We start from the raw sequence: 22,386 nt of genomic DNA on the forward strand, positions 1-22,386 counted from the left end.
CAATAGAGAGAACCAGGAGGAAGCTGGAGGCAATTGCTTTGGCTTGGGGAGACTCCACCAAGCCAAACTAGGTTATTAGGAGAGAGATGATAGAACATGACAGAAAGAACAGGAATCTCTCTTTTTGAGGTAGACCAGCCACCATCAGACTGTCACCTTCCTTATCCCATAGCATGGAGATGAATGGGAGAGTCAGATCACAGATGCCCATTTTGGAACTGTAAGATGATGGGGTCTTTTCCAAGTAGGCTTTAGGGGTGCTGTCTTTGGCTTTATCAGTGGCAGAACCACCCAGATACTCTAAAAGTGGCTATGGAAAAATAATTACCATGAAAGGAGTTGGTCCTGGCTTAAAAGGACAAAGAAGTCCACAGTCACCTGCAGATGGGGTAGTGGAGGGCACTGTCCCAGGAACGAGGAAGGTTTAGGAATACTGCCTGTGCAAGGAAACATGGATTGGAGCAGGGCATGTTTCTTAGGGAGAAGAGAAGGTTGCGCCCTTGGGAAGTCCTGGTCTCTGGCCTCTAAGCAACAGAAGTGTTAGGACTGTGCCTTCTCCTGCTCTGAGCCCGTAGGACCAAGCACAGTGCCTGACACATGGCACTTGCTCAGGAAAAGTCTGCTGACTTAATGAAAGGGCTGGTTACAAAATAAGGGGCAGCGAAGTGTTCCCTTTGACTCAGGTCAGAATGGAAATAAGTGGGCTTCACTGTAATACAATGTTTTTAGGTTAGTGGAGGTTGGTTGTAGAGTGAATGAAACTTGTAGCTTAAAGAAAGAGAAGCCTAGAGAACATAGTGGGATTTCCTCCTGGGAGGAATAAAAGGGGATGGCTTTTTAAATGGGATGGGTTTTCTTCCATTTCAGAAGGTGCAGATGGGATGTTTTCTAGCCTTAGAATTTCTTCATTCTTACTAATAATGTAGTGATACAGTGGTATTATTTCATATTTGTGGGATACTTATTTTTTAATGATGCTGTCATATTCCCGTTCTTTTTAGATGCTCACAGTAAGTAGTTCTGTGACATAGGCAAGTCAGAAATTATTTTCTCCATTTTGGTTTCACAAATTGAGGCTCAGAAGTAAAGTGACAGTTTAAGGCCAATGCACTAGTAGCAATAGTGCCCATGCTGGAACCCACGGCTGATTTCTGGCTTGGTTCTTAGGGTAAAGTACAGGGTCACAGGGCTGCAGATGCTGCAAATCAAGACAAACCAGAGACTAGAGCACAGATCAGTGGTGTGGGCTGAGATGGTGCTATGGGTGGAATTCCTCACTCTCCTAATAACCTAGTTCTGCGTTCCCCTCCTGCACCAAATTCATACATCGAAGTCCTAATCCCAGTCCCTCAGAGTGTGCCCTTATTTGGAGACAGGAACTTTGTAGAGGTGATCATGTTATAATGAGGTCATTAGGATGGACCTTTATCCTATGACTGATGTCCTTATGAAGAGGAAAATCTAGGGATAGGCACATATACAGGGACACGCCATATAAACTTGAAGACAGCCATCTGCAAGCCAAAGAGGGTGCCTGGGACAGATCCTTCCCTCCCAGCCCTCAGAAGGAACCAACTCTACTGACTTTGGACCTCTAGGCTCCAGAACTGTGGGACAATACATTTCTGTTGTTTAAGCCCCACAGCTGGTGGTGCTTTGTAACAGCAGCCCTAGCAAATGAATACAGACAGGACAGGGTGGAGTGGGTCTTCTCTGAGGCCTCGCAATTTCCACTGGCCATGGTTCTCTGGAACCCACCCCCTAGGGCACAAAGCTGCCTTCGGGGAGCAGCATCACACCCTGCTAAGGAGACCCCAGGTGACTGGGGAGCGGCTACCAGGGTGGGTAAGATCTGATGGGGGTGGCGGCTACAAGAGACAGGAAAGAGGGAAGGTGGGGAGAGAAGGCTGGTTACGTGTCTCACGCCCGGCACCCAGTGGCAAGCTGGAATGCCATTAGTGTTCCTGCTTCCAGGGTGAGGACCGTGTTGGCCAGGACAGCAGTTGCTGGTTGCCCGGTTGCTCTGTTCAGACACTAATGTACCCTCAAGTAACTGCAGATGGAGCCAGTGACAACGGACAGGCACCAGCCTCTGCTACCGCACCATTTCTGAGGCCATCAAGTGCATCTGGATGGCTGCTTGTGGGAGGCCTTCCTGTCCTGTCCCCAACTTGCCCAGTCATAATAGTTCAGGTGTGCTTGCTAAAGACTAACCTCTTCCCACCTAAAGCTAGTAGACTTGAGCACATCCCGGGAAGCCTATCAAACAAGAAACAGAGTATTATTGGCAGGCAGTTTGGTGTGGCTGCAGCAGAAGGAAAAAGATGAGGCAGGAGATCTAGCCAGGGACCAGATCCTGGAGCAGCCAATGAGCCTCACCCAGGAGTTTGTGCTCTCTCTTAAAGGAGGTGGGGAGCCACGCAGAATGCTAGGCAGGGGAAAGACGGGTGAGACTTGCATTTCATAAAGATCCCTTCAGCACTGGTGCAGATGATGGATGGGAGGAGATGAGCTCAGAGAAGGGAGGCCGGCTGGGAGACTGCTGCCATATTCCAGGTGGGAGATGGTGGGCTTGCCTCTCCTGCTTCTTCCTGCTCTCTGAAGATGGCCAGAGATCAGAAAGCAAGGGAAGAACCCTCAGTTTTATCCTGGCATTCATCCCTGCCATGCTGACACAGAGAGCAGGGGAGGGGCTGAGAAAATAGCTCCCATTCCCCAGACAGTGCCTGAGATCATCTGGAGGAGACACCAGCTGGGCTTGGTTGGACTCACAGGGAGGCCACATGGGGCAGGGGAGGCTTCAGAACTAACAGAGCTGGCTGGAGCTGTGCTGCAGCACTTACCAGTGAGCAACTCTCAGGCTTCTCTGAGCTTTAGTTTCCTCACCTATAAAACATTGATTCTAATAGTAAGACCCTCCTCACATGATTCATGTGAAAAGCAAATGAGCTGACACATGGGCAGAAGTGCCCAGAATGAAGTACCTAATAAGGGTGAGTTCAATAAGTAGAAACAAAATGCCAAAGTGTGGTTTAGAGATCATCAAATTCTACCCCCTCCTTTTTTCCTTTTTCGGATATGAAAGTGGAGATGCAGAGAGGTGGAGTGAGTTCTCCACGGAGACATAATGAACTATTAGGTGGCATACTTCCCAGGTTAGCATGTAGCTACCAGTGACATAGACTGGAAACGTGAGGCCAGTCAGGAAGACCAGCCACATGGGAGACGCCAAGGGACCAGAGGGCTTGGGAATGGAGAGGAAATGATGAATCAGAGACATTCCAGGAAGAGACAGTGGTGCTAAGTGACAGAGTGGGTGAAGCAGAGGAAGAGGGCAAGGATGACGCCAGTGTCTTTTGTTGGACATATTGGACAAAGAGTGATGTCTGTATCAGAGTAGGGTGATGACAAAGGAAGGCTATTAAGTCACAGGTGATAATGGTACATTTCTGGACTTCCTGTGTTCGAGGTGACAAGGTTCTAAAGTGAAGAGGACTTGGATGATCATGTGAGAAGGAGTTCCAGGCTAAAGAAATATTTTTAACCAGCTGCATTGACCTCAGAGGGTAAACATTTTGTTGGGGGAAACAGCAGTTGGATCCCATGGGTAGACTCTGCTACAAGCATTAATCCTGCCCCTCTGGAACCAGGACATATTAATGTGACTGGTATAAAGTTCAAAGCACAGACACTCACAAAGAGGCCACTAAGTGCTAGGCACTATGTGCAAGAGAAAAAAACAGTAGGCAAACTTTCTAGCCCAAAGATACTATAATCCAGTTGGCTATACAAGACATATACTTGTGAAAAGGTAACTAAAAGTCAGAGACAGGTAATAATTTGGTAAAGAAAGTCTTGAGGCAGCACACAAGTTATTTCTGCATGAATGGCAATTCTTACTGCAGGAGTCCCAGCGAGGAAAAGAGAGCTTCAGGCTGTGGGAGGCCCTTGCAAAAGGCCTTGAAGGCTGGAGATTGTCCCTAGTTTCGTCTTTGTTTTGGGTGTCTACCAGTGGTCTCTCTCATTGGTTATTGTCTATCAACAGCCATCAGTAGCCATTCTGCCCAGCAATGCCATGCTGATTGCAGAATCCTGGGGTCTCCTGTTTGGAAAGTTTTCACTTTGACTGTGATAACTGCTTTCTGCATCGGTTCTGCCTACTCCTATTTTCAGCATAATTACTCACATCCCAGGCAATAATGATGCCCATGTATCATGCAAAGATCATAATTTTCTGATCAACCTCTATCATAAAGAGGCCTGAAGAGTGGAGGAGCAAAGGTATATTAATCCTGACTAGTGCCTGGCCCTGGACCTCCAGGACAAGTGATAAATGTTTAATAGCCCAATAATACCTGTTTTATAATTTTTGGATCTCATTGCTTGCTAATTCTAAGTTTATTAAATAACTATAAACTTTACGTTGTTGTAAAGACATAATTGTTACTTCATTGCTTATTTCATATGAGTTAATTATACTAGAACCAAGTTTTTCCCCATTCATATTAAGTATCAATTAGTTGTTTTAAACTATTGATTTGTATTTAATTAACTATGCTATTACATACCAATTAAATTCATATAAGAGGAATCTGAAACAGCTGTGGTCTTAAATTAAGTTTTTGAAATAATGAGTTCTATAACATTTCATGTCAAGTTATTGTCAGTTAGGAAGAGATGACAGTCATTTGTGATAATTCCAAAAAGTTGTTGTGACCCACCAGCCCCTCTCACTAGCTCCCGCAGGTAGCAAGTTTCCCTCACACACTTGCTGATCACATGCCGATCAGCACCTTACAGCTTGGTAGGCAGTGGAAGTGCTTAACACTGTAACACTGGGGTAACCCTTTGCCAGCCCTGCCCTCTCCAGCCTGCTCCAGCCATGCCATTATTTGGCTGGCACAGCTCCATCCCCCATGCGGCCAAGGTAGGCATTATTAGCAACTCCTCACCACCAGTTGTGGGGTCTAGAATGATCTGTGCTGTTATGTCTCAGATCCCGTGTGCCTGCAGGAAATCTACATGCCTGTGTGGTCATCTATCCTTTGGCTTCTTCAAATCTCTGCTTACTGGCTTAAGTCTGTACATCTCAGGTGGGAAAAAAGATGGCAGACATTTGCTGAGCCACAATGGGCATTAACTTTTCTCATCTTATTTCACCCTCACAACACCTTTATGATCACAGATGTTATTCTCCTTGTTATTTTGCAAGAAACTGACATTTTAGAGGAGTGAGGAGTTTGTCCTGAGTCCCACAGCTGGTGAGTGGTGAGGCTTGCCATATACCTGCCTCTATGTTGGTGCTTGTTGGTGCGTCATGCCATGCTCTGTCTCCATTCTCTGTGAGATTTGACTCCTAACTAATTCGGAGTCTCAGCCCTTTGGGCTGGGTTTTCAACACCTTGCCTAGCTCTTGTCATCTTTCTTTCCTTGGAGGGCTGGGTTCCTCCCCTGCCCTCAGACACTGCCTGGGATCTTTCTCCCAACTGATGAATGGCCTGGAATTCCAACACAGCCATCATCTTTCTCTGGGGCACTTGGCCATCAACATGGGACCCAAGGTTGGCAGAGTTCACCCCACTCCTCCGTACACCGAAAGTGGGACACTGGTTACTCCCTTTGGAGGCTGGGTGCAGCCCAGCCTTGCCCCTCTCCCTTGGCCAGCATCACCAAGGGTCTGCCCACCTGGGACCAAGTTCATGTAGTTGACCATCACAATGAAAGCTCCCATGTTCTGATTGTTATGCTTCATTAGTCTCTGGGCTAAGCACTTTACATGCCTTACCTTCTTTATTCCTCATCAAAACTCTATAAGGTAAGTGCTGTTATTATTCCTATTTGACAGAAAGGAAACTGAGGATCCAAAAGGTTACATAACTTCCCCAAGGTCACATAGCTAGTAAGTGCTGAGGTTAGTAAAGCTAATCATGAATGAGATTCTTTGGACTTCCAGTATAATCCCTTTGTGAGAGGGGTGGAGGGTGAGGGATGTTAAATAATGTTGGTTAAATAATTTTATGGCAAACAGTTTTATCCCATGTACAAGGATGCCTCAGCCCGTTTCTGACTTAAGGTGTCTAATCCCAGTGAGTTACTTGCTAGGTGGGGGAACAGAGAAACAGGATCGGGAAGGCCATTCTTGTCCTCCAGTCTGTCTTCCACTCACCCTGTGAGGAACAGGAACTGCCAAAAGCCACATGCCTGAGGGCTGTTAGACTTTTCCTAAGAGCAAGTTGGAAGTGGTGACTAGTGTTTGAATGGGGCCAGATGCTTGACAGCTGTGTGTCCTACCCCTGGGGAGGCTCAGCCTGGTCCATTCAGTCCGTCATAGCCGGGAGGCCACGCAGGGAAAGGCATCTCTGTTTTCCTTATTTCTAGAAGGACCAAGAGTTCCCGAAAGACCAAGACTGAAGGCAAAAAGGAGGCAGGCAAAGTCCCGGCCTGCCTCCAAGTATTCCCTTCCCCAGCCCCTACAGTTCTTTTGAAGCCAAGATTTTGCAAAGCCAGAGACCCAATAAGAGGTTATACATACAGGATTGATTTGTGAAATTAGTCTTTGCACAGATTGGCGAATGTATGGATTATTAGCTTTGCTGCACAGGTGAGGCTCAGGGAAGTCAAGCAATTTTCCTAAAGTCACACAACTGGGAAATGGAGGACCCAGGATTAGAACCCAGGCCCATTTGGTGCCAGAGCCCAGGCCTGCTGTGCCCTTCTTCCAGGATGCAGTCCCAATGTCATGCATACAGCCCAGCTGACCAGCAGAGACCCCAGTGGGAAGAGGGGAGCCCCCAGCAGTGCTGCTGATGGAGTCACGGCATCACTGTCAGGTGGTCAGGAGCACTGAGAAGCCCTGTGGGCATGAGGCCCCTGGAGAGCTCATTTCTCAGGGACTGGAGAGGCAGGGAGGTGGGGTGAAGTGGGGAAGCGTGGAGAGTGCCTGCCTACTTGGTGTGCGGGCAGCAGGGGTGGGGCTGCTGTTTAGTGATGGGCTTACAAACCTTCTTGTCACCTATTTATGGCCCACATAAAACTCTGAACACAGAGGATTAATTGAGAGGGTCCCAGAAGGGCCACACGCTGACTTTAGATAATTGATCACTGGAGTCAGGCAGGAAGGTCCAGCCCTTGCCCTCAGGCCCCTCACATGCTGCTGAATGAGTAGGGGTCGGGGGAGATGTCTGCTCTCATTTGGCACAAGGGAAGAGGGCAGAGAGAGAACAAAATGTCCTGCGAGTAGGGAGTGCAGGGTTTTTAGGGGTGGAGAGGGTGGGCTAAGGTCCAGTGGGCTGCGAATGCCCCCTCCACATTCTGGGTGGAAAAGCAGCACGGGAGAGAGGCCAGCGGACAGCACGTCCTTGCCCCCAGCCAAGACACAGTCACAGCTGCCTGGTTCACAGTCCAGTGGGCATGCCTTGCCTCGCGGGGTGGGTCCTGTTCATCCAGGAATGCTGCGCACCTTCACTGGGGTGGAAGGAGGGAGGGCTGTCCAGCTCTCCCTGCTGTCTCTCCTCTCCCACACGTTTCCGCAGAGAGGACTGTCCTCTAGGGCACTGTAACTTGGGCCACCTTGGGAGCTGAGGCCAGTGAGAAGCAGAGGACGAGGAACTGGTGCCATCTCCCCAACAGCAGAGCCAAGCCCAGGCAGCTACCCGCTTCCCCCACCCACTCCAGCCCACACAGCAAGGAGGGAAAGTAGGTGGTGGGGTTAGGAGAGGACCCAGAGGAAAAGGCGGGGAACCCTGCTGTCCTCCCATTACTGAAATCCTCCTTGAGCCTTACACACCCCATTACGACGCTGTATCTTATAATTAAATTGAATCTGCCAGTTACCTCTCAGCACGGCAGCAATTCAAGCTCATTGGAGGCTTTCTTTGTTTATTTTCATTTATTTATTTATATAGTAATTATTTATCTAGCTATCCAGATAGCTGGATGGAGGCCCTAGCCCAGTGTTTCTTTTGTCTTCAAAAACAAGAAAGCTCAAATGCAGTCTCTCCCACTTCAGGTCAAGACAGGAGAGGAATAACAGAGACCACAGGGTGGCAGTGGATCCACGGGGGGACCTCTTGCTGGGGGGATATGGCTGGGACAGGGTTAAGGTCAAGATTGCAGGGGAAGCTTTGTCTGCCTGCCAGGTGTGGCCTGGATCCTGCTCCTGATTCTACCCATTCTGCTCTTGTCAAAGATACTTTATGGAAACTCCACACATTCCAGAAATCTCCATGGAAGCCCCTTACAGGCCCCAGACCAGGAGCCTCATTCTGAGGGACTAGAACATGGGTTGCAGAATGTGGAAACCAGGTTAACTGAGTATTATCGGCAACTAACACACCTGCAGATCTTTGCAGTTGGAGAAGCAAGTACATGTTCTTCTTTAACCCTGAACATTCATGGAGGACACTGAGGATCAGAGAGGTGCCACAACCTCCCTTGCTCAAAATCACCCCGCTGCTAATGGCAGGGCTGGGATTTGACCACAACGCTTGGGGTAAAACCAAACTCCCCCACCTCCGTCAGAGCCCCAGATCCAAGCTGGTGGCCCAGCAACAAAAATCAAAGCTCCTTTCTTCTCTTTAATGATAACCTTTCAGCAGTGAGGGGGCAAAGGAGAGCATGATGGCTTTGAGCACGGAATCAACCTCAAACAGATCCAGGGGAGTGATTCGGAGCCACCAGCCATCACTCAATCAGAACATGAAAGTTTATTTACCACGAGGCCAGCCCAGTGGGAGGCAGATTGCTAATAGGCATGCCACAGACTGCACAGACCCTGCACGTCAATAGCTGAGCCCCAGAGAGCTGACTGCTTTTGGGGTTATCCGACCTAGCAGGCCCACCAGAGCAAAGGATGAGGGTGGTTGGGATAGTGTGTGCTTACATGTGTGCATGCATTTGGAGAATGGGAAGGAATTCCAGACTTGAGATGGCTCCTTAGACTTAAATCTCCCTTGAAGAGAAAATGCTGTTTATGCACCACTTCCACCCTTGCCTACATACTCCTGCCAACCCATTCATTTGGTTATTCATGAGCTGCTTAATACTTCTTGGAATAGGAAGGAATGGTACCAGAAAATACCTGGGTCCACACTGGCAATTCCTGGGTCTATTCAGGAACAATCATGCTTACAAGGTTTTCGGTGCACATGGGAGGTGGGGATCCGTGTGCCTCTGGGACCTATTTACCCAGATGAACCACTGGGGTTCTTGACTCAGGCTCTGTCAGTCCACAGGGGGTGGTCACGGCAATGTGGAGGAGGCCGGTGGCCCAGGGCCTGAGCTACAGGAGAATTTATACCTCTTGTTCATCTGGAGAAAGTTCTCTGGACAGAGGACACAGTGAGGGAGCCTGGTTTAAAAGAAAGGGGCTTAAGCTAAGAAGCCCAGGGAGTAGGAAGTTCTATGCTACTCTGGCTTAAAGCTTTGGACAGTTGGGGCAGGTTCTCTCTTGGCTCCTGAGGCCAAGAGAAGCCAGCCTAGGAAGGTTGGACCATTGATCCCACAGCCCTGGGGCCTTCTCACACAGTAGTGTGGGCATCACAACCACCTCTTAGCTCTTGATCACAGATGTCCGCCTTCAGTCTCCTCAATGTGTACAATGGAGAGGTCTTGGGCTGCAATGAGGACTGGAGATAATACTGGGAGGTAAGGGTAAAGAGAGGTGTGTTCCTAAACCCTGTCTAAATGTATGGAACCAAGGCTGGACACGTCGTAAGCCCCTATAAATGGTACTTAGTTAGAAATATAATATATTATTAGAAAGTACAGGGGTATGCTAAAAGTCCAGAAAATAATAAGATACTCTAAGATTAGCCTGAGAATTCCAGTTCTGTAGCTTGAATAGAGACTGCTATGCTGTTGGAGTTAATACCCATAGCAGCTCAGGGAACAGCTTTGTTCAGCTCTCAGAGAAAGGGGCTGCCTGGTGGCTGTCCTACTGGGGCTGCTGTTCCTTCTATCGGGGATTCTCATACCCCTCTCAAACATCACATTTCATTCACAGTTCAAGAGCCCCCAAGAAACTCCTCTGTGTGTGGCCTTCTCTACCCCTACCATTGCAGATGGGCATCCCGTCCTCTGGGCACACCCCAACTGCCTTATTCATACCTCTTCATTCATTCATACCTTTGCTATGAGACTGCCTTATAGATGCAACCATGGTTTTGTATTTTTGCTCCACCCCTCCCAGACTGTGAGGTGGGAACCATCTCTATTAATCTCTAGAACCTGGCACAGGGCCTGGCACATCGTAGGCACTCAGTGCACATGTATATGTGACGAGTGACTCCACAGACAGGGATGATCTACTCTAATTCAACAGATTAATATTTGATTTGGCACTGTGTGCCCCTTCAAAATTCTGGGGGCCAAGATGAGGGCTGAGGTCTGAGATCTTCTCTGCTGGTTTGAGAATGGGACTCTGAGCAGGGCTCCAGCCTTGCTCCTTCCTCCTACCTTCATTTGTCCTTCCTTTTACAGAACTATAAGTCAGCCTCAAGTATGGGTCAGCTTTATGTAGTTAACCTTCCAGTCATTCAGGTTTTTATCTTTGAGTTTATTCTAATGTCATTCATTCATTCTCATTCATTCGTTCAAGGATAGCTCACTCTGTGTCAGTTCTGGCTGTTATGAATATTGTGATGAACAAGATAGACAAGAATTTTTGCCTTCCTGAGCTTCCATTTTAGACAGCCTCTATTTAGGTCCTTTCCCTTACATGTAATTTAGTTGTAGGAAGTTTCCTGTGGGCTTGGGCAAATTATTAAACATCCCTGGACCTCAGCATCCCCAAAATGCTCTCACCAAACCCTATCTCAAGCTGGCAGTGTGCCACCCACCACAGCTTGGCCTTGCATGGCTGGTGCTTGGTACCTCTAGTTGGTTTGAATGTGGGTGCACACGCATGTACGAGTTCATTAATTTGCTTCCTTTCTTCTCGGGCACTTAGATTTTTGATGCACACTGAGAGGGTCCTTTTTAATCAGCTGAGGAGCAAGGGATTCCTGAGCCACAGATGAAGCTCTCCCTACTGGAATGCAAAAGGAAGGACAAGAGATGGGCCTTTACTGAGATGCTGCTACGTGCTGGGCACTTTACACACACGGAGTTCTGCCATTTAGTCCACACTGTAACTGGGCAGGGAGTTGTTGCTTCCTGTACTTCTCATACGAGAAGACTGAGGCTCAGAGAGGCTCAAGGGCTCCCATAACTGAGGACCTGTGCCTTTGCTGCTGATGGCCACTCAACCTCTGGGCGGGGGTGGGGGGAAGGGCATTGGGGCTCAGTCCACGTGGAAGGAAGAGAGAAATAGAATGTCACAGAGCCCTCTTTCAATAAAGGGCTCAGCAAAATGTTTGTCTTGGCAGTGTTTCATATCGACCCAGTATGTGGCACATGGATTAAGTATGCAGTTTGGTGGTCTTTAAAGGATGAACATTTTCTCTAGGATCAATAAGCTGAGTGAGTTTGGGTCTGAATTCATCAAAATGTCACCTGAAACAAATTTAGTATCAGGACTTCTGCACTCAGGTCAGGTCGATGGGAGGGGGCAGGGACAAAACCTAAGGAATACCAGGTCTCTGGGAAAAGGTCCAGGGCGCCTGTTGGACAAATTTGGGTGTGATAACTCAGAGTGGGGAGGGGGCCCTGCTGGAAACCAGCATCCTAGAAACTAACCGCTGGCCTGGCACAGTGGCTTATGCTTGTAATCCCAGCACTTTGGAAGGCCGAGGCAGGTGGATCACCTGAGGTCAGGAGATTGAGACCAGCCTGGCCAATGTGGCGAAACCCCATCTCTACTAAAAAAAAAAAAAAAAAAAAATTAGCCAGGCGTGGTGGCAGGTGCTTGTAACCCCAGTTATTTGGGAGGCTGAGGCAGAAGAATAGCTTGAACGCGGGAAGCGGAGCTTGCAGTGAGCTGAGATTGTGCCACTGCACTCCAGCCTAGGCAACAGAGCAAGACTCTGTCTCAATTAAAAAAAAAAAAAAAATAAAGAAGAAACTAACTGTCCTGCCTCTGGTCTAGATGTCATCCTTACCTTCAGAGAGAATAGCTGAGTGAGAGGCTGTGTGATGACCGCCCAGTTCTAGATTCATTGAACAAAAAGGGTCTTTGAGGTTAATCAGTGCCGTTCTCACACCCAGTGCTAAAGGATTCCCTTGTTAGCACCTTGGAGAAGTAGTCACATGGGTTTCCCTTGGATCATTCTAAAGACAGGGAGCTCATTACTTTGGAAGCTGTGCTTTTCATTTTTGGAGAGTTTAAATAATTTTAGAGTTCTTCTATGTTGAGTTTAAATATTCCCTACAGCCTTGCAACTTTGCCTCATTAGTCCCAAATCTGCACCGTGAGGCAACACAGAATGAGACTAATCCCTCTTCCACTCAACTACTGAGAAGTTTAACAGACAATCTTTTCTTTTCCGAAATAAACAACCCTGAGGCTGTTTGGGTCCTGGGACGCTTGCAGCCCAGGAAATGCTCCCTCCCTCTCCCCTTAGACTCTGGCTTCATTCCCTGGTCCTTCCTCAGCATCTCACAGAGAAAGAGGAGGGCAAAATGGTAATTCATTGGAAGAGAGCGTTCGTTCACATACTAGGAAAGAAAAGGGATGATCGTGGGCTTGGCGTGAACTTCCACATGAGCGCGACTCGGCGCCTACCTGCTAATAGGAGCGGGAGTGTGTATTGTGCACACAGGTGGGGACGGGGTGAGAACTTGGGGTGTGGCATGTCCCTGTGGGTGGGCACATTGTGAACAGTAAGTATCATGAATGTGTGACAGCATGTGGAGCACATGGGTGAGCGCGTATGCGTATACACATGCTGCCTGCTTAGGTCCTGGGGGAGGGACTCAGAATCCGCCTCACACCATGGACAGTTCTGGCAATGGGTATGGCAAACTATTCCTGACCAACAGGCTTCCGGACTTCTGACTCAGCACCAGTCCTGCTCCTTCTGTCTCAATGACTGTCCCCTGTCCCTGGAGATGTAAGAGTTCCAGGGTCTCCTATCACACCTAGTCTGGACTTACTGATTCCAAGGTGAAAATGAGCCACCACGTATTGGCCATCTATGAGCAAGTATCTTCCCTGCAAAACGCTTTTCACACACTCTCTCACTCAGCCTCATCATGCCTAGAGAAAGGACTTTCTGTGACTTATGAAGACAACGAGGACCGGCAAGGCGAGACAACTGTCTGAGGCCACAGCAACAGAACGAGACTGGATCAAACCCAAAGCCCATGCTCTGTCTGTGTGCTGCCTCCAAGAAGCCATGGCCAAGAAAGCCACGCACCAGAGCTCACCAATGTCGCAGAGAGGCCCTCCCTTCCTGCCAGCCATCGACGGTCCCGGAGGACGAATGGGTCGTCTGAAACAGATGACGGTGGTGCGGGCCCCAGGGAGTTCCACCAAGAGCCTTAGGATTTATCACGTGGGAGGGCAGTTAGCTCCCAAACGCAGGTGAGTATAAAATCCAGTTTCTTAAATTGCATCCAGGGCCAGGGGGTGCGAGCTGCTCTGTCAGTTATGACTTCCTTGGGTACCTGAGAGTGCAGCTCCTCATTTCCTAAATCCTCCTGCTTGTTGTCTGAGCTTTTATCGCTCTGATTTACTTATTAGATTTCTACTAAGTCTCTTCTGTGCCGAGTGCTCAGTGTCCCTGGGAACCACCCTCTAATTTAACGAATAACTTCTCTCAGGAACAAACGGGGCCCAGGTTCATGCAGGAAGCCAGTGGAAGAGGAGAACTGGGGAGACAGAAGAGGGGCAGAAAAAACAGGGCGGGGTACAAAGGAGGCAAATGCACCTGTGGCCCTAGAGTGGGGAGCCCTGAGGGGGATGGCATTTGTATCTGGAGTTGTACCTGGATCTGGACAATGCTTCCAGGTTACCACTGCTGGTAAGCAATGTGCCCAAACACCCTCTCTGGTCTCATGACCCCCTGTCTCTCTCCACCTCTGTGTGATGTTTTTCTGTTCACCTGTCTGTCTCCTTGAATTGTGAGGTCCTTAAAAGAGGGAGCCAAGTCATATATATATATATATATATATATATATATTTTTTTTTTTTTGAGGCAGAGTCTTGCTCTGTCCAGGCTGGAGTACAATGGTGCGATCTTGGCTCACCGCAATCCCCGCCTTCCGGGTTCATGCCATTCTCCTTCCTCAGTCTCCCGAGTAGCTGGGACTACACGCCACCATGCCCGGCTAATTTTTACTAATTTTTTGTAGAGATGGGGTTTCACTGTGTTAGCCAGGATGGTTTCAATCTCCTGACCTTGTGATCCACCGCCTCTGCCTCCCAAAGTGCTGGGATTACAGACATGAGTCACTGAGCCCGGCCCCAAGTCATCTTTTAACACTTTTAACACTTGTCACTGTGTCTGGTCCACAGTAGGAATTTGACACATACTTGCTGGAGGGGCCAGTTATGGGGCACAGCTGAAAGCATAAAGATGCACTGGATGGCACTGCAGCCTCCAGAGGACCCGCAGTTGGGGAGACAGGGTGTGTACACAAAGGATAGCCACAGACACCATGGCTGGGCTGGCCAGGGAGGTCTTTGTGGAGGAGGTTGGACTAGACCGGGCCACCTGTAGTGCTGGGGACTGGTCAGCCAGAGAGCAGGAGAACATTCTAGGAGGAGGAATGGCTTGAGCCAAGGGTTCAGGTAGCGATGGGCAAGGGTGGCCCTGAGTGGAGGGCAGGACCTGTGCAGGGAAGTCTAGAAAGGTCAGTGGAGGTATACTGTGGAGGGCTTTGAGCACAGAGGGTGGAGCCTGGAATTTCTTCTCCTGTGTTGGAGCCTCTTGTTCGCCCTGGCTCAGCCCTGTGTGCTGTCAGGCACATTTGTTCACTGCCCTCCTGCAGGAGAGGGCCTGGCACAGTTTCTGTGCACCCTGGACAAGCAGGGCCACATGTGGTCCAGGACTGCTCTGCCCTGTCTTCCCCTCTGATTCAGGAAGGAAGAACTTGCCCTGGACTCTGTCTGTCTAAAATAACCTCCCTCCCCAGCCCCACCTGGCCCTACCTGTTCTAGGAGTTTCTAGTTTTTTTTTTTTTTTTCTTCTTCCTTGACGTTACAGTCTCTGGGTTGCACTTAAACCTCAATGGCATCCCCTTTCAGTCTTTGCATGTGCTTCATAAATAAATGACTCTTTTGTGCAGATCCACTGCCTATGGTGAAGTAGGTGCTCACATAAATGCCAGGTCCTAGCTCTGGAAAGGGTTAGACAGCCCTTCTCAAACCATGCCTGCAATGCCAGTTTAAAGAACATGGAGGCGGGACAGCAGCCATGGGAATGAAGAGTGGCAGATAAAATCAGCGCCCCAGAAGCTCTGGGGCCTCCCCTCATTGCTTAGAATTTCAAATATAATTTTGCTATAGTTTGGGGGTTTAGAGCTGGTCACATTATATTCTTTTTTTTTTTTTTTTTTGAGACAGAGTCTCAGTCTGTTGCCCAGGCTGGAGTGCAGTTGTGCAATCTTAGCTCACTGCAACCTCTACCTCCCGGGTTCAAGCGATTTTCCCGCTTCAGGCTCCCGAGTAGCTGGGGTTACAGGCACCCGCCATCATGCCTGGCTAATTTTTGTATTTTTGTAGAGACAGGGTTTCACCATGTTGACCAGGCTGGCCTTGAACTCCTGACCTCAGGTGATCTGCCCTCCTCAGCCTCCCAAAGTGCTGGGATTACAGGCATGAGCCACCACGCCCAGCCTGTATTCAATTTTAAAACTTGCATTTATTTTTAAAATTGAAGCTAAAAGTTGTAGATCTATTTATGGTATACGAGATGACGTTTTGATAAAAGCATACATTGTGGAATGAATAGATCAGTGAATTAACATATCCATTACCTCACATACATATCATTTTTTTTTGTGCATGGTGAGAACATTTAAAACCTATTCTCTGAGCAATTTCCAATTATACAATCCATTGTTATTAACTATAATCACCATGTCCTGCAATAGACAGGAGTCTCCTCTTAAACCAGGGTTATGTCTCAGAACCGGAGTAGGAGGCAAAGCACCTCACACGAGAGCCTCTGCTGTCCTGACGCGGCAGGGAAGTGAATGACAGGGACAAGGGGAAGGTGCTGGAAAGGGGCCAGCTATGAACTGAGCACAGGTAACAGACCACACCCGGCCTCCTGGATCCCTGCTTACACAAGGGCGTGTATTCATTGTTCCATTCCACAGATGGGAATGGAACAATGAATACAGAGAGTCCTGGAGCTTAAGCAGCTTGCCCAAGGTCACACGGCTATGTGACAGAAGGGCTGGAACCTAGATCCTCACACCCCAAAGCCAGGCTCTTCCCTGTGATCTGGCCCTGGTTTTGCCTGTGTGATTCCTCTGGCCTTACTGGGTGATATTGAGCCAATCGTGGAGTCTCTTTGGGCTTCTGTCTTCTCATCTCTCAAGCGAGGGGTGTACTCTCAACTGAGCGTCCTCTGCACAGCCTGTCCTCCCACTCAGGCCAGACCAGGACCGACTCCTGCCACTGTGCATTGCAAGGATGCACTGCTTGCTAGTGGGCCTGAGATTCACCAGCGGCAACACAGTGGTGCCTTCACCAGCCTTGCTGAGCTCTGGTGTGTGTTTCTGCCTTGGTGTTTGGTATCAGAACGCATTCCCCTGATGCTGCCGGAAGCAATAATCCAGACACGGTTCGGGGGTTTAGTGGAAATCCTCCGCTATAGCGGAAGAAAATGAAACCCAGTGAAGCAAGGATTTCGGCAGATGTGAAAATCTGCCCATTTACCTTCCCAATCTGAACTGCACGGCAGGGACAGCTGAGAAGCAGGCGGATGGGTGACCTGAGCGGCAGGTCAGGTGGGGGAGGGGTGAGAACTGAATTCAGAAGATTGGGGCTTCTGCAGGCCTAAAGCCCCACGAGGATGGGAAGGGAAGGTCACCAAGTATTTGCAAAAACGTTGTAAGATCAGCATTGACCTTAATTGAGTGTTGACTGTTAAAGGTCAGTGCTTCATGCAGCGACATATTTTCCTTTTAAGCTCTTGCAACACTGACGTATTGAAGAAGTACTAAAGAAGTATTATCCTTAATTATCTGACATACTGAAAAAGTATTATGCTGAATTATCTGACTTACTGAAGAAGTATTATCCTTAATTTTGGTTTGAGGGCTTAGATAGCCTAAGTGACTTGCCCAAAGCTACACAGTCAGCAAATGGCAGAGCATAGCAGAGATGCTCATTGCTAACAGAGGGACACTGCTATCTGTTCTTGATACTCAGACCCTCCTATCTCTCCCATCCACACCAGTTACCCACCATCGTGGAAGAATGTGGTTCCAGATGTGGACAGCTGGCTCCCTGGGCCCCATACCTCCTGTGTGCTTCTGGAGCCTCCTCCATCTGACACGCCATGCCAGATATAGTCCTGGACCTTCCTGCTATCCTCAGCTCACTATGGACTCTTTCTGAGCCAAGGGTATTGTGCGGCTACCAGGGAAAATATGCCCCCGCTCTAGGCCTGCCAGCAGCTCTAGAGCAATAAGCCGTCTTTCTAAAATGAGATTTCCTATTTCAGGGACTCTGAAATCTCCAGTTCTGCCAAACCACAGGTCTCCTCCTCAGCTTAGGATAGCTGGGATCATGGCTGAGGTTGAGCTGATCACAGACCATCCCTCACTGAACCAATGATAACACCCTGCCAAGGGCCTCAGCACGAGCACCTGGAGCTTCTCTGTTCATACATTTACATATCGAGTTAGAAATGAATACACGAAGGAGTCTAGCATGAGGAGGACGGGATGCGCTGTGGAGTTAGACGCACTTAGGCTCAAATCCCAGTGTCATCACTTATTAGTTGTGCGACCCCTGGCAAGACATTTAACTCCTCTGTGAGTCTGCTTCCTTCTTTGTAAAATGCAAAGAATCATCCCACCTACCTCAAGGAGCTTCTATGGGGATAAACGAGAACAAGCCCTCAGTACGGTGCCTGGCACACAGCGAGGCTCCCGAAATGGAGGCTCCTGCTGTCACGACCCTGGCCCGGGGAAATGCCTGTCTCCTCCATTTAGAAAGTGACAGCTGACAGCAGGCCCGAGGCAGCCAGGTAGGGAGGCTGCCTGTGTGCAACCCGCTGTGGAGGCTGCTGGTGGCTGCAGGCTTTCAGAAGGCATTACAGGCCATTGTTTTAATCAATACTATATTATTTCCTCCACGGCAACTATCCCCATGTTTATTATGTGTAAATAGGGCTTTTCAATGATGTGAATGTGTTAGCTTAATATAGCTGACATTCAGCGTGCACAATCTGGTGGCTGCCCCTCAGGACTTCCAGGAAAATGAGATGATGCATCCGTCACAAAGCCATCCTCGTGAGTAAAATTTGAGCAGTGGCGGCAGCCAGGGCACCCGACGAATTCTGCATTGTGGGCTGCTTGCTTGAGCAAGGAAAACAGACCATCACCATAGCCTGGGAGCACGGTCCACAGGCAGTGTGGACGGTTGGTGCCCTGGAATTAGGGTGTTGGCGTTCCCATCTCTTTGCTGCCATATCTAGATCCTATACAACTTATTCTAACACTTCTCCAACGTCTGGTCAGCGCCTGTGGATGCGCTCCTCTGAGTGCCCCGGGAACTTGTCAAGGTTTGCCCTCTCTGATGGCAGCTCCTTACTCTCCTGGACTCTAGGATGGGCCCCTCCCTTCCCCATACAAAGCCCCCAGTAGTCTGAAAACTCATTTTGTCCATGCTCCTCAGCTCAGCCCAGGCCTGTGAGTATGATTGAGGCTGGCTGCAGAGGCAGGCAGAGGGGAGCAAAGGTGGCCTTTCTCCATGTCCCACGTGGGCTTAGCTCTCCTCCTCCTGTACCAGGGCACTCAGAATAACACCGCCAATGACACTACCAGCTTCTCTCCAGTGTCTAACCGGACTGAAGCCGAAGCAGGAGGGGTGTCGTTTAGAGCTGGGGCAGAGCTTCCCCACTGTGACACCCTTGAAGTGGCAGGCCAGATACCACTACCACACATGGGTCACTGTCAACAGGCCACAACCCCAATAATGGGCACTTAACTCAATAATATCAGATATCAGACAACTGTGACTTCATCCGTTAGCCAGGCTGGAGTGCAATGACGCGATCTCAGCTCACTGCAACCTCTGCCTCCGGGATTCAAGTAATTCTTGTGCCGCGCCTCCCCAGTAGCTGGGATTACAGGCACTCACCACCACGCCCGGCTAAATTTTGTATTTTTAGTAGAGAGGGGTTTTCAACATGTCGGCCAGGCTACTCTCGAATTCCTAACCTCAGGTGATCCGCCCGCCTCAGCCTCCCAAAGCGTTGGAATTACAGGCATGAGCCACCGCGCCCGGCCAGGAATTAACCTTTACCAAGACAGTTTGTGGAATTTTATCAAGAGGCTTCACTCCCAGCCCCTGCTTTCTTAACAGAGTTTGGAAGCAGTGGACTGGATAGGAGAACTGCTTGGAGTTCCACCCTCATGCCAAGTGGCAGAGGCCCTGGGGGATGCGCCTCTGTGGAACGTGGGAACGAAGGGATGCGGTGCCTAGCACTCTACGCCGGTCTGTTTGTCTGTCCTGAAGCCTTGTCACACTCTGGGGGGCCATCTAGCTAAAAGGTACTCCATCAGTGTAAACGACCGTCGCTCTCGTTAAGTTCCGTCTGTGTCTTAAACCTAAGGCACGGAAGGTGATTGGAGTTGGGCTTCGGCTTCCCTGAGCTGCCTGAGACAGAGGAGGGAGATGTTTTTCTTGGCAAATAAATATGATATCATAAGCCCTGGCAGGATTCCAGCCTGAGTAATGGCCGTCTGCCTTCCTAATTCCCTCAGCAGCTTGGAACAGGAACATTATTCTTTACTTCCTCTCTTTAAAAACAAACCCTCTATTGGAGAGCATTACTCAGCCACAGGATCCCTCCCCGGACGCGTTCAGATGATGGGAGAAGGGGATGAGCTCAGATTTCGGCGCACATTAGGGAAAACACAGCAAGACATTTGGTCCAGAAAAGGCACCTGAGGACCTTGAATTGGAGAGACCACTCCTCATGTGTCCTTGTTCATGAAGAACATAGAGCTAAAATCAATAAAAATCACATTGTCTAGCGCTGCCATTTCCCTGTTTAAATCATGAAGGAGTAAGTAGGTAACTAGGTAATCCAGCTTGGACTGGATAGTTACATCAAATAGGAAGCTGTCTTGCTGAGAGCCTCTCACTGAACTTGAGCGGGTGAAAGGGTCTCACAGCCTCTCTACTGACGGGAGCACTGCTGCCTCTAAGCACATAACCGTGCCCTCTTTCTGCTTGTCATTAGTTCTTCCTAACAACAGAGGCATCAGGTATTGTTACTTTCCATTTTATAAACCTCAGGCTCAGTGAGATTAATTAGGTAACTCGTTCAGGACCATAAACTGCACGTAGCAGAAATCAAGAGTTGAACTCGGGTCTTTTGGCTTCAGATTCAATGTTTACAACGGCACATCAAGCTTCGTCACTTTCTCTGGCTGTGAGGACTTGGGTGCTGCCTCTTGTCCCTGTTGAAGTAGCGGATACAAGGTGGCACTGTGAAGGCACTGGGTCAGGAGCTGGGGCATGGCTTCGCATCACTTGGGCACTGTTCTGCTGGGGGCTCTTGGTGACCAACCATCCAGATGAGGATAAAACCCGACCCAGCTTGTAGGGAGATCTGGAGGCAGGCATGCCGCAAGGGCCCTAAAAGTACTGGGAGAAGGGCAAGTCACTGTTCGAAGGCTTGGGGTGGTGAATTCAGTCAATGAACATCCATTGAACACCTACTATGGCTAAGCATGGGGGCACAACTGTAAACCAGAGAGAGTCCCTGCCTCAAGGAACTGGGAGTCAGTGGGAGAGATGCATCAACAGACAGTGACGATGCAGTGTGACGGATGCTCTAGTGGAAGAGCCCAGAGCATTGTGGTGTTGTGTAGGGAGAGCCACCCTCCAGACATGGCAGTTCTTGGAAAATGTCCACTGGGGGCATGACAGCCAAGCTGAAACCCGACGGACAAATAGGAGACAGGGAGATGAAGACGGGGCTGCAGAGTGTTCCAGGCTGTGGAGGCAGCATGTGCAAAGGCTGGAAGGTCAGAAAGAACACGCTCTGCTCTGGTGATGGCATGTTGGGTCTGGCCTGGAGCAGAGCTGCAGGGGAAGCTGTGAGGCGTGAGGCAGAGAGGTAAGCCAGGAGCAGTTCGCAGACCCTGGCTGGGCAGCTTTCCAATCAGGAGCAGTGGGTCATGAAGCCGTCACATTCCCAAACCCACAGCCCTTCCCTCTCCCCAACCCTGTAGCCTGCAGTCTTCATTGTGCTCTCCACTCCCCCAGCCTTTCACTGTGTGTGGAAGAGGAGCCAGAAATGCACCCAAATCGAAAGAGGAGCAGGCAGCACCAATTCCTGAATTTAAAAAAAAAAAAAAAAAAAAAATCTGGTTGCACTTTATCTCGCTGAAGGACTGTAATCTGGGAGATGTTCATTTAACATATTTCTGCCTCTGAATGGCTTTTACTTTTCACTAAATTGAAACCGCAGTACAATATATGTGAATGATTAGGTTGTGTAATACATTCCAGCAAATTTAGATTAGGAATGATTATGACTTAAGTAAAATAGTTGAACACAATTCTCATTGCCATCTATCTTTTCTCTTCTTTTCAGTTTTTGTGGGAGTGAGTGAATGCACGGAATGAATGACTCTAAGGGGAGCTGGGCCCTGGTACAGGGAGGGGCAGAGGTCTGTCTTTGGAGGGCTTTAGGAAGAAGGGAGAGGTGGACTGCACGGCTCAGATCTAGGGCTCAGCGGGAGAGCATTGGGCCATGTGGTAGATTGTGGACAAGTCCTATATCTGCCGTTTGCTAGCTGTGTGACCTTGGCTAGTTACTTAAACTCTCTAGTCTTAGTTTCCCATCAGCAAAATGGGATTTATTGTTTCCGGCTCATGGAATCATTGTGGGATGCAATGAGATCATGGACGTGAGAGTAACACTGGCCGAGAGGTCAGATGGGGAGTCAAAGTCCTGATCAAGGTCTGGCTCTACCACTTATTAGAGATGTGTGGTGTTGCCCTTTGATACTCAGCTTCTCTGACCCCCAGCTTCCTAATCCACAAAATGAGAATAAGTGTACTTGGACATGGGTGTCCTTGAAGAGGGGCTTAAACAGGATGTGTTTGCATGTTAAAAGTGCTTTGCAATATGCAAGTTACCTGGGAGGGCTATGCTGGCTGGTAGGGGTGGGAATAGGAATTGGGGACTCCAGTGGAATCTGGGGACTCCCCTTCCCTGGAACAGCAACCTGGAGGGGTTTGGGTGGAGCCTTGCTGGGGGCCCTGAGGCAGGGAGGGGAAAGAGAGGAGGAGTCCTTGCTGGAATT

The 22,386-nt window shown here is 49.1% G+C and overlaps 1 protein-coding gene and 1 long non-coding RNA gene across 10 annotated transcripts in view; one reads left to right on the plus strand and one right to left on the minus strand.

The window, feature by feature from the left end:
- The window catches only part of LOC105476237 (kirre like nephrin family adhesion molecule 3), a 579,748-nt gene that overhangs the window by 140,827 nt on the left and 416,535 nt on the right, over positions 1-22,386 (minus strand). The window lies entirely within an intron of this gene.
- The window catches only part of LOC105476236 (uncharacterized), a 227,226-nt gene that overhangs the window by 126,641 nt on the left and 78,199 nt on the right, over positions 1-22,386 (plus strand). The window lies entirely within an intron of this gene.

The sequence above is a fragment of the Macaca nemestrina genome, chromosome 12 (genome assembly GCF_043159975.1).
Source record: "Macaca nemestrina isolate mMacNem1 chromosome 12, mMacNem.hap1, whole genome shotgun sequence".
In the NCBI taxonomy this organism is placed as follows: Eukaryota; Metazoa; Chordata; class Mammalia; order Primates; family Cercopithecidae; genus Macaca; species Macaca nemestrina.